The 16,661-nt window shown below is 38.5% G+C and overlaps 1 pseudogene; it reads right to left on the bottom strand.

Annotated features, from left to right (window-relative positions):
- Window positions 1–9,458: 9,458 nt before the first annotated feature.
- On the bottom strand, window positions 9,459–10,570 carry LOC139706943 (putative olfactory receptor 5AK3; annotated as a pseudogene).
- Between the last annotated feature and the right edge of the window lie 6,091 nt (window positions 10,571–16,661).

Below are 16,661 nucleotides of genomic sequence, written 5' to 3' on the forward strand. Positions count from 1 at the left end.
AGATCCTTGTGTTTCTTTTATGAGCTTCATCCTGTATTTCCCCTCTCCACATGACATTATCACTCCACTCCTTACCCAGGCAATCACTAATTTCATCTCCACTTCTGAAATATTTTTCCTAAAGATATATTTTATAAATGAATGCACACTTTCCATGACCTTTTAGTATTGGCTTTTTAAATCCAGATTAATTCTCAGGAGATTAATCCAAATTGTTCTGCGTATCAGTACTTCATTTGTTTTTCCTCTTGAGAAGTATTTTATGTTGTGTGTGGACCACAGATTGTGTCACCATTGAAGACATCTGAGTTGAGTTGAGTTGATATCTACTGCAAATGAAGCAGTTGTGAACATTCATGTACAGGCTTTTGTATGAACATAAGTCTTCGTTTTTCTGGAATAAATTGCCAGATGTGCTGGGCCATATGGCATTTGCATGTTTAGTTTTATAAAGACACTGCCAAACTGTTTTCCTGAGTGGCTATATCACTTATATCAATGCATGAGTAATTCCATTTTCCTGCATTTTTCCTTGTTGCATTTAGCATTGTTACTATTTTAAAAAGTGCCATTCTCATAGATATATAGTGATATACAATTATTTTATTTTAGTTTACTTTTTAAAAATATTTTTAATATTTATTTTTTAGTTTTTGGCGGACACAACATCTTTGTTTGTATGTGGTGCTGAGGATCGAACCCGGGCCGCACGCATACCAGGCGAGCGCGCTACCGCTTGAGCCACATCCCCAGCCCCTATAATTATTTTAAATTTGCATTTTGTTAATTTATTTCTTAAAATAGGATATTGTATGTTTGAGAATGGTGACATAAAGTATGTCTGAGTTCACTTATTTTTACCCTTTTCACTAATATGAAACTATTGTTAGTCATTTTAATATATCTTGTTTTCATCTCTTAAAGCTGAGAGTAAAATTGAATCATTTGTTAATGTTAAATGTAGGAGGTTCTTAGCTTTTCTTTTCTTTTTCATGAATGTTTCTGGCAAGTGCCTCCCATTTAGCCGTTGTCTAGGACTTTAGACGTCTCATTTTGTTTAACATTTTAATGAATAATTCCCATTTATATTACCCATAAATCCCATTTTGTTAAATTATTTCCCTACTAGAAAAAAAGTCATGCAGTAAATTGTGTGATCAATATTCTGTGTTTTAGTCAGTTTTTTTGCCATTGTGACAAAACACCTGACAACATCAATTTTACAAGAGGAAAAGTTTATATGGGGCTCAAAGTTTTGGGAGTCTCAGTTAATGGATGGCTGGATCCATTGCTCTGGGCCCAAGGTAAGTAAGGACATCATGGAAGAAGAGTGTGGCAGAAGAAAGCAACTCAGGATATGGCCACCAGGAAGCAGCGAGATCTCGAGAGCCACCCTTACCAGGGACAAATACCTATCCCAAAGGCCTGCTCCCTATGACTACCTCCTCTAGCCACATCCTACCTGATGTAGTTATCACAGTTAATCCATTCAACTGGATTAACACACTGATTAGGTTAAGGCTTTCAAACCTGATCATTCCACCTCTAAACTTTTTTGCATTGTCTAATACATGAGCTTTGGGGGATACCTTATATCTAAGCTATAACACTCTGTTCCAGCTTATTCTGCTTTCAGCTTATATTTTCTTATTTTTTTTAACTTCTAAGGCATTTTCTTACTGTTTATGTTCACAGCTAACTCATTTTTATTTAAAATGTACCATAGTTCTTTGAAGTTGTGAGCCCAATGTCTGTGTCCTTAACCATTATTTATGTTATTGACCATGGAGAATAGCAGAGCCATAGAATTTATGCTATTTATGTTCTATGAGCCACTCATATTTCTGAGTCTATATTTTCTTGGTAAGATTTTAATATCTCTGACTTTTGAGGTTGCTATAAAGCTCAGTTTACATTATAAATCTGGATACACTATTCAGCAAATGAGTAAATTTGGATCATAAATATATACATATATATATACACATAAATGTGTGTGTATGTATATATATATACACACACATAATATAGACTTACAGACAGGTATACACATATGAATTTATTGTTTTCGATAATGATTTGGAAATATAATGACTACTATACATTTAAAAAGTTAAATATTTGGACCTTTGAAAGTATAGTCACCAATGAGGTTTCTGGAATTGATCTTCATGGGATTAGTGTCTTGTTGGACATAGGGTATGCTATCCAGACATAGGAGCAAATTTTATGTACACTATTTTGTATTTTTTGCTTTTCTGTTTTCTCCATATATTGGAAAAATGCATGATTCATTATGGATGCTTTGTTTTTCTTAGATTCATCTTGCAACTTTCTGCAAACTGGTGAAGACTGATTGCTTTCTAGAGTAGTGTTTTCCGACTGCTCCACATGGGCATTTTATTTCCAAGGCCCTTAGGAATGGGACTTGTCTTGCAAAGATCTCAAAGACTAGGGACAGAAGTGAGCTCACAAGATGCAGCATTTATTAGTGTATCATGGTCAGACAGAGCCAATCTTCCCAGCAGAGGTCATTTCTATAATGTGTATTATAACCAAAGTACAAGAGATTGTCATCCCATGTTATTCTGTGTTATGGTTTGGATGTTAGGAGTCCTCAAAGGTCATGTGTGAGACAATGTAAGAAGGCTTAGAAGAGAAATGATTGGGTTATGAAAGCCTTAACTCAATCAGTGAATTAATCTCCTGACAGGATTAACTGAGTGGTAACTGAAGGGTAGGGTGTGGCTGGAGGAGGTGGGTCATTGGGGTATGGCCTCAGGGTATATATTTTGTATCTGGCAAGCGGATTCTCTTTCTCTGCTGGCTGACCATCATATGAACTGCTTTCTTTCACCATACTCTTACACCATGATGTTCAGCGTCGCTTCGAGCCCCAAGGAATAGAACTAGCCGTCTATGGACTCTTAAATCATGAGCCCTGAAATAAACTTTTCCTACTCTGAAGTTGTTCTTGTCAGGCCTTTTGGTCACATTAGCAAAAAAGATGATGAAAACATTTTGCCTCTACCCTTAGCTTGTATTCTCTCTTGAATGAATGGTTGCAGGGCCAAAAGACCTGGGTTGGAATCAAGAATATCAGTTTCTTATCCATAAATAGGGTTTTTATAACAGGCTCTGTAGGCCATAGAGAGAGAGAGAAAATTTATGGAGCCGGGCATGGTGGTGCATGCCTATAATCCCAGAGGCCTGGGAGCTTGAGACAGGAGAATGATAAATCCAAAGCCAACCTCAGCGTCTTATCGAGACACTAAGCAATTCAGTGAAACCCTGTCTCTAAATAAAATATAAAAAAGTGCAAAGACTGAAATCCAGTTGGGCAGACACATTCTGTACTCGGTGTCCAGCACTGGGAGCACATGGCATTGTGACATTCTCTCCACAGGGCTTGTGTAGCTCTGCCCTTTGGCTGTGCTGATTTACAGCCCATATGGCCTCTCTGTGGGTTTGTCTCTGCTTGGCTCCTGTAGGTTTCCTTGGCACATGTCCCACATTACTGGCATTTTTCGATCTTGGGGGATCTCAAGCTTCCTCTTCACATCTCCACACGGTTCCCTCTCAGGGGCTGCCTGCAGTGACTCCAACCCTATTGCACTTTGCCTGTCCTCCCAGGCCTTTCTTTGAAATCTTGCTGGAAGCCTCTGTCACCCCCTAACTCCAGCATCCTGCTTTTGTGCAGAACCAGCACCATGTGGTTGCCAGCAAGGTCTGCTTCTATACTGAGCAGTAGCTAAGCCTTCAGGGACCACAGTTTCAGCAAGCCTTTAAGTCCTGGGTGGCTGAGGATGGTGAAACCACTTCCTATGCAAGCAGGGTCCTGTGCAAGCAGGGCACCCCACTGGTCTCTCCTGATTAGAATTTTTATTCCTTTGGGCCTGAAATGGGTGTGATCTTGCCAATTCCTGAGATGCCCTCAAAGCATCTTTCCTAGGTATAGTTTTTCTGGGCATAGTCTCTAGCATTTCATTATTGGCTACAATGTCTTTAGTAACTACAACTTCCTTAGCCCTGCTTTGGGCCTGTCTATATGAGCAATGACCAAACAGACTGTATTTTGCCCTGAGACTCCAAGTCATGTAAGAAATGCCTGTCCCAGGGAAAGCCCCACCTCTGTACCCATCAACAGTTGCTTAGCACAGCATGTTTAGCAACACAAAATGGCAATTCTTATACAATGTAAAAGTGTTCTCTCTTTGGTTCCCATTTTTCTTGGACAGTGTACCCCATCAGAGATTGATTGTCTAGATCCTAGTAACCATTCCTTAACTCGTACACAACTAGGGATGTTTTGGCCCACTCTCTTTTCTGCCTATGATTCAGATCTCATGACGTTTGTTTATGGTTTTGAATCATAGCAACAGCCACTTATGCTTTAATATGGTTTTAGACTATAAAATGTGTACTCAAACCCCAGAAAGTGTAGACTTGCAGCCTTCCCAGGGCCTGTCAGCTGGTGGATCTGGACCCCCATCTGGTGAATAAAGTTTCTGTTTCCTGCTTTAAGATCAATTCGGTGATTTATTGCAATCTCACCCAGTTTTACTCCCACCTTTCAAGTCCAAGTTTTTCAAATCTTTCTGATCTGTTTTCTGTCCTGATTATCATAACGAATTTGTCTAAAAGCAGCCAATAATGCCACCATCTGAATGCTAAGCTGCCTAGAAATTTCTTCTGTCAGATTAAGAAGTCCATCACTTTTAAAATTAGCTTCCTAGGAAGTCTTAGGACACGGGCAAAATGCAGACAACTTCTCAGCCAGAATGTAGCACCATGACCACTATTCCAATTTCTAATAGAGTCTGCCTTTTCTGAAACCTCAGGAGTCCTGTCTTTACTGTCCACAGTCCTATTAGAATTCTAGTCTTCAGAACTCCCACTAGAATCTCTCATTAAGCTCCACTTAAAATAATCTAAAGCTTTTCCAGCTGTTATCCCTAAACTTTACAAAATTTCTCCCCCAAATTCCAAAAAGTTCCAAAAGTTTCTAGACCATGTTGTCAGGTTAGTCACAGCAATGACCCCACTTCATGGTACCAATTTCTGTTTTAGTCAGTTTTTCTGATGCCGTGACTTAAAGACCTGACAAGAACAATTAGAGGAGAAGAAGTTTATTGGGGGCTCATGGTTTAAGCCTTCTTATTCCATAGTAGGCTGGCTCCATTCCTTAGGGTTCAAGGTGATGCTGGACATCATGGCAGAAGAGGGTGGTGGAGGAAAGCAGCTCAAGACATCACATCAAGAAGCAGAAAGAGAACTCCACTCAACAAGCACAAAATATAAACACCAAAGGCACACCCCCAGGGCTTTATTTCCCCCAGATATACCCTACTAGTCTATAATCAGCACTCAGTTAATCCCCAATCAGGCATCAGGGGATTAATTCACTGATTGGGATAAGGATCTCATAACAAAATAATTTTACCTCTAAACCGTGCATTTTCTTACACATAGAATTTTGGGGGACACCTCACATCTAAAACATAACATCAGAGATGATGAACCTCTTTTACCTGTATTTCTTGGGCATTTGTGCTGCTTTATTTTAGCACTGTCCACTTTGTTTATTTGTCTATTTGTTTTGTTGAATGGGTCGTGTGTGTGTGTGTGTGTGTGTGTGTGTGTGTTGAGGTTTTTAGGCTCAATTTTCACCTTGATAATTGTTTTATTTGTGTGCAGTAGTTTTAAATGTGATGTCATCTTATTTAGCGATTCTTTTTCTTCCCTCTAAGCTTTAGGTGTCCTATTCAGGAAGTAGTTGTCTGTATCCATAGTTGGGCTGTTGACCTTATATTTTCTTCTAGCAGTTGCACCATTTCTGGTTTTATACTCAGGTCTTTGATTCATTTTGAGTTAACTTTTGTGCAGGGTGAGAGAGAGAGGGATTTGGTTTCATTCTTCTACACATTGGTCTCCAGTTTTCCCACTACCATTTGTCAAAGAGGCTCTCTTTTCTCTAACATGTTTTTGGCAGCTGTGTTGAGGATAGGATGCCTGTAGATGCGTGGGTTTGACTCTGCATTCTCTTTTCCTCTGAGCTACGTTTGCTTTTATGCAAGTGCCATGCTGTTTTATTTATTTATTTATTTTACTAAGACTCTGCCTTTAATTCTTTGATCTCTAGCTTTAAGTAAATTTTCATGCCTAAACAACATATTTCCTAGTGTTCTTATTACTGATATTAATGAAAAATTAGATTTTATTTTCTTCTGAGATGTTTATTTTTTACTCAATAGAACTAAAACCTGCCTGTTGTGTTGTGATAGTAGTATCACAAATTCGTTTTCTCTGCTATGTAATATTACACAAGTAATTAGATTCTAATTCATTTATGTGTATGACAGTTGTGTCATTTACACAAGAATGTAAATGACTAAGGGTCTCAGTTGCTCACTTTGAAATCCATTGTAGCAGTTTTGCTGAGGCCACACCTCCTGTGGGATGTTCCCCGCTCATGACTGTGGGAAAGGAGTTCTGAGGCAGACCCAAATGACTAGACTCCTTAGTACTAGTCTCCGTAGTACTCCTTTGTCAGCCCATTTGGCTCAAGGATTTCTTGGCAACCTTACATTTTATGACAGTCTCATCTCATATGCTCATTCAATCTTTTCTCCTTCCCTTCTTTATTTGGGGTCAGACTTGCTTCTTTCTCAATTTTTCTCATTGCCCTATTGCCTTTTACATGAGAATTCTCTGAAACATTTTGTTTTTGCATATGTAATCTCATCTAGTGTTGGCTTCTTAGGGGATCAGGACTAACAAAAACATATCCTGCCAAAGAATGTGAATTGTTTCAAGGTGTTTCTAATATACACAAGTTTGCATCAGACTTTATTGTACATGGTACATGGATATTGTATTACTTCCTGTTCTTATTGATGATGTATAAATTACCACATGGTTTGCCATTTCCTCTTCCTTGGGTCCAAACTCCTACATGAATTAGAATGGTGTTCTGCAGGTTTTAAAATGGGAGGGTTTCCATAGATTATCCTATGACTAAGTAGAGTTCATATGAAGGATTGGGAATGGATACTGATATGTATGTCAAAAGAAGCTACCTCGCTTTCTGAGAGAAAATGCATCCCCAAATAAGTGTCAGTGCATAGTATAAAAGGTTGTTTGTTCTAGTAACAATAGCACACCTGCACAACAGCTTAGATAGGTGGTACCATTTGTCTACATCTGTGGTAGCCCATCATTTGGGTTTCTCAGGTCCTGGACTGGTTAATTAATTGGAGATATTATGGAGACCACGATTTGTGTATATTCTAATTCTTACAGAGTGGCATTATTCTACTCCTTTACCTCCTACATAGAATTCTTCTGAGATAATTTCGTGTTTACTATCCCCTTAAATCCTTCCATTACAGTTGTGCATAACCATGATCTCCTGCTTTCTAACATCAATATCCTTGGCAGTTGTCTGACCTTGTTTTAGATAGAAGTAACCATTTATTTATAATCAACAGTTATGCCAAGTTTAACAGTTCATTTTATATTTCTTTAACCGAATATCTAAGGCTGAATAGTATATAAAAATATGTTTACTTAATTCACAGTTTGGGAGGTTGAAAGTCCATATAACATGGCACCAACTCTGGTGTGGGCCTCCCTGGATGCCATATCACAGCAAACGGCATCAAGGTGGGAGATGTGTGAAAGGGAGAGATCACATGGCAAGACTGGAAGCCAGAGAGTATAGGGAGAGGCCCCCTGTCTTGCTCTTTTATAATAATCTTCTTATGAGAATTAACTGGGGTCCCATGAAAATGACATTAATTCATTTTGAGGTCAGTAACTCCAATGACCTTCCACTAGTCTCCTATTCTTAAAGGTCCCAGAACTTTTTATCTTTTCCAAATGGGGACCATCCCTGCAACACACACACCTTAAGGGGAAATACTCAAACCATTTTCAAACCATAGCACTAAGTGTCTGGGATGTGAGGTGCCCCCCAAAAGCTCACAAGTGAGACAATGCAAGAAGGTTCAGAGGAGAAGTGATTGGGTTGTGAGAGTCTTAACCCAATCAGTGAATTAATCCCCATAGGGATTAACTGAGTGGTAAACAAAGAGGTAGGTTGTACCTGGAGGAGGTGGGAATTGGGGCATGGCTTGGGGTACATATTTGTATCTGGCAATTGGAGACCTCTTTCTCTGCTTTCTGATTATTATGTGAGTTGCTTTCCTCCACTACCCTTTTCTACCATGATGTTCTGTCTCACTAGAGCCCTGAGGAATTCATATGGCCTTCTATGGACTAAGACCTCTGAAACTGTAAGCCCTCAAATAAACTTTTCCTCCTCTACAATTGAGCAGATTGAGTTCTTTCATTGCAGGGGGTGAAAAAACTGACTCAGTCATTCATCATTGCCAAAATGGGGCTCTACTCCTCTTGGTTAATGACATCTCTGGTCATGCTCTTTTTTATGGCCCTAGTTTGCCTGTGCCAGAAAATAATTCTGTCCATGTGTCTTCTGTCAACACATAACACATACAAACACCCAAACCTCAAAAACAAAAATAAGACAACATCAGTAATAACAAAACAGGAACAACTCTTGGAGATTCTCCCAAGGCTTTCTCAAGCTACAAAGCTCCACCCACATATTTATTCCATAAACTGTGTATTATAAAACTGAGAACATCAGACACTGAGGATTTGGGGGAATGGATCTTATCACTTGTGTCTTGTTGTTCCTTATTCCAGTCTTCACATTTAAAGTGACAGAAACATTCTTTAAAATTTCATTCTGTGGGTTGATTTGTGATAACAGTGTTTGATGTTAGTACAGGAAGTTGCCTCTCTTAATAAGCTTGCAAAGCTATGGCTGTGGTTTCACTCTTTAACCCAGAAAAGGCTGGACCCAGCTGCTGGCTGCTACTTCCAACTCCTATGAGAGTGCTCTGTTTAGGTTTCTGAGCTTTTGTTTGGCCAAAAAAAAAGCTCAACAAATGTATGAGTAAAACAAAAAATATTTACTCAACAAATATTTATTGAGCAATGATAATATGTTAAGAACATGCTGGATGTTGGGAATCCAGTATTGAGCAAGATGTCTTTATTATCTTTATGCATCTGTATTGGTGTGGACATTCATTTCTCTGGGTGGCAGGATGAATCACACTGTCATTGTGGAGCCAACAAAGAAGGAAATTAACCATTAGAAAGATGTTACAGCATTTCTGGTGTAATTAGGCATCTCTCTATCCCTATGGAGGGTGTGTCCTCCTCAAAGCTTGATCTGGCTTTAAACTAGTTCAGTATCAGTACTTCCTGGGAGGCGTTTTTTTAGTTCCTACTCTGTTTCCCACATTTGAAGACTGCTTTATTGAATGAAAACGTATTGGTTTAAGATGTGTACATGTCTTCCTATCTTAGAAATGCTAAACTGTGGTAGAACATCTCTACTGGATGCTCTCATGTACTGAACACTTTCACCTCCTGTTTCTCAGGCTGTAGATCAGGGGGTTCACATGGGAATGACAATGCCATAAAATGCAGAGGCCACTTTCATATTCTACTGGGCATTCTCAGAATGAGGCTGTAAGTACATGTAAGCAAGGGTGCCATAGAAAATGGTGACCACTGTCAGGTGGGAGGCACACGTGGAGAAGGTCTTCCTCCCTGCATCTCGAGCTACCAAGCTCCATTCACATATTTATTCCATAAACTATATATTACAAGGCTGAGAACATCAAGACAGTGAGGATTTGAGGGAATGGCTCTTCTCACTTGTGTCCAGTCTTCACATTTAAAGTGACAGAAACATTCTTTAAAATTTCATTCTGTGGGTTGATTTGTGAAAACAGTGTTTGATGTTGGTACAGGCAGTTGCTTCTCCCAATAAGCTTGGCAAAGCTATGGCTGTGGTAGAAGATGTAGAAGACATCTTTGGGGTGGTGGTCATGATATAAATGTAGAAGATGACGATCAACACAGTGAACATCAAGTTAAGTCCCACAAACAACAAGTGGCATGATACTGATATCAGTGTTGCAGCATGAAGAGTGAGATTTGGGGGACATTACAAAAAAATCACGGATGCTGTTGGACTTATAGAAGGACATTGAAACAGTAAGTCCTGTGTGGACAGAGTATTTATTGAACCAATGAAAATCCAGCAGTGAATTGGCCGAGGACTGTTCAAGACAGAATTATGGGACAGCAAAGTGGCTTACAGATGGCTATATAAGGGTCAACTGCCATGGCTGGTAACTGTCACTGGTTGCCCACTTTGCAAGAACCAATTGCATTACCATCCTCTTAATGATAAGGACTTGTTTTCTACGATGAAGTTTTTCAGCATCTTGGGATCGATAGCAGTTGTGCAACAGACATCACCAAAGCCAAATGTTGCAAGAAAAAGTACATGGATATTTGGAGTCTGGAATCTGTCCTAATGAACAGGGTTATTCCAGTATTCCCCACCATGGATGTCACATGGATCATGAGAAATGATGAATAGGACACTCTGAAACTCATCATGTTGGACACCAAATCCCAGAAGGTAGAATTCAGTCACTTCAGTGCCATGTCTTTCTGTCATGGCTGCTAAAAACTCTAGAGAGAACCAGGCAAAGAGGGAAAAGAAAAGAGGAAACTCTTTGTGACATTTTACAGTGAATGATTCTTACATTTCACATCACTTTGACTTGGACTTTTCTGACAAACACTCACGAGGGAATTTAGTACTTTCCAAATAATTCTTTCAGTATTTTTCACATAATCAGTATAATTCATCCATGTATTCATTTAAAAATGAAGACCACTGCATATAATGCTGGCTTTTTAATGTCAGATTCTAAGAAACATAGATTAATGTACTTTTCAACTATATTAAACAGGCATCTCTACTTGGATGAGACAGTAAACAAATATGATTTTGTACCTTCTCAGCAGCCAACAGTTTTTCTCAGCCATTTATCATTTTAGTCATAGTTCTGGTTCAAGCTCTTGACATTAATAGAATTAGAGTGAGAAAAATTTTCTGAGCTATGTTCATGGACAATACACCTTTCATCTTTTTTTTTTTAAATCTATCCTTTCAGACAAACAACATGATTTTTAGTAGAAATATAAGTAAAATATTGCATGGAAATATTGAAATAAAACACTTATTATGAATCTGAAACTTGAATTTAAATGTACATCCTGTATTTTCAAATGTTAAGTGTGGTGACTGTACTCATGTGGCTTACTGTCTACTGTATGCTGGGCTCCTGCATGTTTGTGTGAAGTGGGATCTGTGTCTCCATGGATTTCATGTTCCTCCAGTTTGATGGCCTGGGATTGTGTGCTTGTACCATTGTCTTTTTGTAACTCCTATCAGAAAAGTTCTCCTTGCAAACTAGGCAATCTTCTCATTTTATATCTATATGAAAAGGATGTTTGAATTTTCCACAGAATTCTTTCTTTTCAGTTATGGTGTAGCTTAAGGAAAAGACAGGTGCTAACAATTTGACTAATATATAATGATAGCTCATTTTAACTCATAAGTATTTTTGCATTTTCTATCTAAGTTCTTTTTTTTCTAAAGTTTGGTGCTTTGATGCACACATGCCTGATTTTTCATGTGGTGTAGAGTGCCCTTAAACACCCTGTTAGTGTTTTTATGGTAACACCCTGATTATTGTGGGATAATGGACCCTTGGTATGTCAGGAATTGGCTTGGTATCCTTGACACCTTTTCTTCTGGAACAATTGCACACACTTTCATCCAAACTTGCTTGTGTGTGCAAATGATACAATATTCTGGCCAAAGGAACATGGGTAAAAGCTATCTTTAGGCCTGAATCATCTCTTCACTCCCATTCCTATGCAAATAAAACCAAATGACTTTGTGCTCCCTTTCTTCCTCACATATTAGCTGGATGTTGACATTCAGGGACACTTTGCAAATCCTGTGGTAGGGTGGCCAGATACAATACCAGATGCCAAGTTAAAATTTGAATTTCAGATAAACAACATAATTTTTAGTAGCATTAAAACAATTACTGCATAGCCAGAACTCAATTTTAACTGTGAATCCTATATTTCCATCTGTTAAGCCTGGTGACAGTATTTGTGTGGCTCATGGTGGTTTACTCTATGCTAATTTCCTGTGTGTGAAGCAGAGTCTCTGTCTTAAAGCATTTTGTGTTCCTGTAGTAGAACACAAGGGAGTAGGCAATTTATACAGAGAAGGAGGTTTTTGGACCTCATGGTCTGGAGCCTGGGCATTTTGAGATGGAGGAGCTACACCAGGTGAGGACTTTCTTACTGTGCCATTCCACGGTAGAAGGTGGAGGGCAGGAAAGAAGGAGAGCAAGAGAAGGCCAAACTGGTTTTCGTGACAAACCACTCTTATTGTAACTAAGCCTCTTCCACAATAACATCATGAATTTGCTCATGAAAGCAGATCAGGCCCCAACCACCTGTTATTAGGCCGCACCCCCAACCCTGTGGTGTTGGCGATTCCATTCCAGTATGAGAACGTCGGTGACACATTCATCCTGCAGAAGTCTCCCTCTGTTAGCAACATGCCTCTGGATTTTATGTGACTGAGAATTTCTATCATTTTATGTCACTGAAACTGAGGGTTTTTTTTAAAACAACATATAGTCTTACTTTAAATCATTAATATTTCAGTCACACAGTACAAAGATTTTTTTTAATTAAAAGGTATAAATGAATGCAGATGTAGCAAAAGTTTAAATTTCTATCTGAAAGTGGATTGGCAAGTGATTGCTCATTTATCAGACCCCAGAAAATAAAATACTGAAACAGAAATAGAGAAAGCATAGAATCAACTAGGTTTATACTACAGGATACTCCAAAAGCTGATATCAACAGGTATACTCTGAAAGAGTTGAAGGGAGTGTTAAAAGAATGAGGGTTGATTGAGAGCCTTCTAAGAAGCAAGTTATAGGTTATAACTTTTGGTTACAACGTTTATGTCAGTAGCTTACCTCTCTGATACCTGAAGAAGAAAAAAGAAAGAGAAAAAAGTCCCTTGGATGAAGTCAAATCTACAAGGAAGAAGGGCCATCTTTGAAATGTACAAGCCACCCCCCAAACAAGATATCAATCAATTTTATGTTATTATATGTTATTGTATATATATTTACTAAACTTACTTTCATGGAAGAAAATGAAAAGGTCATTACTGAAGAATGTGTATGTTAGTTAAAATTAGGTATTATCTTAAGTTGGAATTGTACCATGGCTAAAAGTGTGGTTGAATTTCTCCCTAGAATTTTATATATCTTTATTCATGGAAAATGTTGTGTAATAAAAGAACTGTTGCAGAGGGGGAGAAAGACACATCCCTAGTTCATCAGTAGACTGCTACTTCTTCACTCATACCTAAGCAGAGCTCCATCTTCAGGGGCAAGATTGGCACCGAAGCAGGGGAAGCCAGTGGTTGATATCAGCTTCTCTAGTTCTTTCAAATATCTGGCAGAGACAAGCACGGTGGGATAACTCAACTGACAGAATAGGACACTCTTGTCTCAAATTCAACTTTTAGGGAGGCCTGAGAACAGTAAGTTCTAATGAGCTCCTTCCTCAGGTAAATGTGTTGAAATGCAGGTGAAGAATCCATCCATCCAGGAGGGACAATAATTCTCAGAAGCTGGGGTTGGTCAGGTGTCTATGGAAACTGCAGTCTTGATTGGGTGATCATATTTACTTTATCAGTTTTACTGTAATCATTTTGATTTCAACGAAGGTGATGTCACATTATGGAGACCCTTTTCAAGCCTGAGGACTAACGCCCTGCCCATCGCCCCACAACAGAATGTGTATACTGGGGATGAATTGACTCGATATGAACTATTTTGTTTTTGCATGATAGAGGCATCTCCGAGTCAAACAAATGCTGCAAAGAAAGTAGCCCACTACCAGAATATTTTAAATATGCTTAGCATGCACATGGTCTCCGTGCTTCTGAACTTTCATCATATTCCCCTACGTGCAGTGGAAAGGAGACAGGCAGCCCTGTGTTTGAATTCCTGTCTTGCCAGTTAATAGAGGCTACGGATGTTGCCCCCCTCTGCCTTACTTCCTTCCTCTGTAAAATGGGAGTTATGGCACTCACTTTGAAGTTCATTATGTGCCTGCAACAATGTTTGTCCAAAATGATTTAAGAGGTAGGTTTAAATAAATCACAGTAGGTTAACATTGTGGATCAACACACAGCCCCCCAAATGAGACAAATATATGCCTTTATGGAAAGGTGCCCGTGTCATACGGTCAGAAGAGAAAGCAAGACCTAGAATAATGGTTAGGGTGTGGGCCCTTCTAATAACCAAGCTCTCTCTCCCTCTCCAACTCTTTTGTTCTCATTCCCTTTATTTATTTGTGGTTAAACTTGAGAAATGATACACACTCACTCTTTGATCATTATTATCTGTAGATGTGTTTTGGGTTGAGAGAGAACCTTGCTTTTTAGAGCTTTGTTTTTTGACTTTCACTGTTGAATTTGGAATTCATGACTCCTATTGCTTTAAAAACAAAGATCATTTATTTTTAAATTTATGTTGTCCTTGATGCAATAACACTTGAATGTGATTTTCTTTGTTTTCTGTTTGTTTCTTTCCCTTTTGTTTTTTCTTTTATTTTTCATGCTTTTCTGAGGGCTGCTTGAACATACTTTAGAATTATGGTAAGATTTATCTAGTGTTTACAGGGGTTGCTCTATGTGTTATACTGCAGGTACATATTTATTGTTGTATTTTACTGGTAAGTGGTATAGAGACCTTACTTTCTTTTACATCCCTGACTCCCATTATTATTATTACTATTATTATTATTATTATATTTAATGAATTGTGAATTCAATCCAGGGGCACTTCACCACTGAGCTACACCCCCAGCACTTTATTATTTTTAAATTTTGAGACAGAGTCCCATTAAACTGCTGAGGGTCTCATCTGATTGCTGAGGCTGGCCTCAAACTTACAAATCCTTCTTTCTCAGCATCCTGAGTTGCTGGGATTACAGGCGTGGGAGTACCACTGCACCTGGCCAATTTTTAATATGATCATGTTAAATATTTCCCCCAGGAACACTGAGAACCATATCAGAGAGTGCTGAATTTTTCAACAACACTCCAAATTAATTTAGGAAATTCAAGAGGAGGATGTTTCCATGCTCTCTCATCTTTTCTGATATTCCAAGATTGCTTCTCTGATGACAATTCAGAGGAGAAGTTTGGCAGAATGGATAGAGAAACACTGTGTTATTATACGCTGTGAACAGAGAGTCACTTCAAATACCATGATATATGTAGGTCAAAAGTAAAAGGAAGGAAATGAAAAGCCCTACAAACATTGATCAAAAGATTGAAAGGGTGGCTATGTCAAATATCAGATAAAGCAGACTTTATAGCAAAGAAAATTAGCAGGAACAGAGAGAGATGTTATACTATGGTACACTTATTGATCCACCAATAAGAAATAGCAGTTCTAAATGTTCAGGCACTAAACGAGAGAGCAAAAACTGAAGAGTGAAGAGTAGAAAAGATAATCCACAATTATTATTAGGGAATTTGATAGAACATCTACACAAAGATCAGCAAAGAGAGACCTCACTCTCAACTGATAGGATTTTCATAACATTTGCAGGACATTCCACGTAACATGAGCAGAATACACTTTTTTCAAGCATGTACCAATTTTTTATTGAGACAGACCACATCTGACCACATCAAAATTTGGCATTAATTTAAAATATTTGAAATCATACAATATGTGTGCTCTGAACACGATGAAATTGAGCTAGAGACCAATAATATGAAGAGAAAAGAAAACTCTCTTGTTATGGTTTAGATATTAGACATCTCCCAGAAGCTCACGTGTGAGACAATGCAAGAACATTCAGAGGTGAAATGATTGCGTTATGAGAGCCCTTAACTCAATCAGTGAATTAATACCCTAATTGGGATTAACTGAGTGGTAACTGAAGGCAGGTAGAGTGTGGCTGGAGGAGGAGGTGGGTCACTGGGAGGTTGCCTTTGGTGTATATATTTGGCGAGCTGAGCTTAGGCTCTCTCTGCTTCTTGATCATCCCATGATCTGCTTTCCTCTGTGTGCTTTCCTCGCAGTGATGCTCTGACTCACCTTGAGCCCCAAGGAATGAAGCTGGCTGTCTATGGACTGAGACCTCTGAAACTTTTTCTCCTCTGAAATTGTTATTGTCAAGTCTTTTAGTCACAGCAGTGAAAAAGCTGACTAAAACATTTCTATGAAGTGGAAAAAGAAATAAGTCATTTCTAAATAAAACATGGGTCAATAAGGAAATCTCCAGGGAAATGAGAAATATTGAACTGAACGAAAGCAAGATTGCAATACACCAAAATTTATGGGATATAGCTAAAATAGTGCCGAGAAGGAAAAGTACATCCTGAAAGCTTAAGGTAGAAAAGAGAAGTCTCAACTCCATTGTCAAAGCTTTCAGCCCAAGAAACTAGGGAGAGAACAAAGTAAACATAACCCAAGCAGAGGAATAGAAAAATAAAGCTGAGAGTAGGAACAAATGACATGGAGCAGAGAAAAACCACAGGGAAAAAAACTCAATGAAAAATTAGGTGGTTTTGTTGAAGAGATTATTAAAATTGATGATGTTCTAGTAGATCTGATAAAGAAAAAAGAGAGAAG

The sequence above is a fragment of the Marmota flaviventris genome, chromosome 9, assembly GCF_047511675.1.
Source record: "Marmota flaviventris isolate mMarFla1 chromosome 9, mMarFla1.hap1, whole genome shotgun sequence".
NCBI lineage: Eukaryota > Metazoa > Chordata > Mammalia > Rodentia > Sciuridae > Marmota > Marmota flaviventris.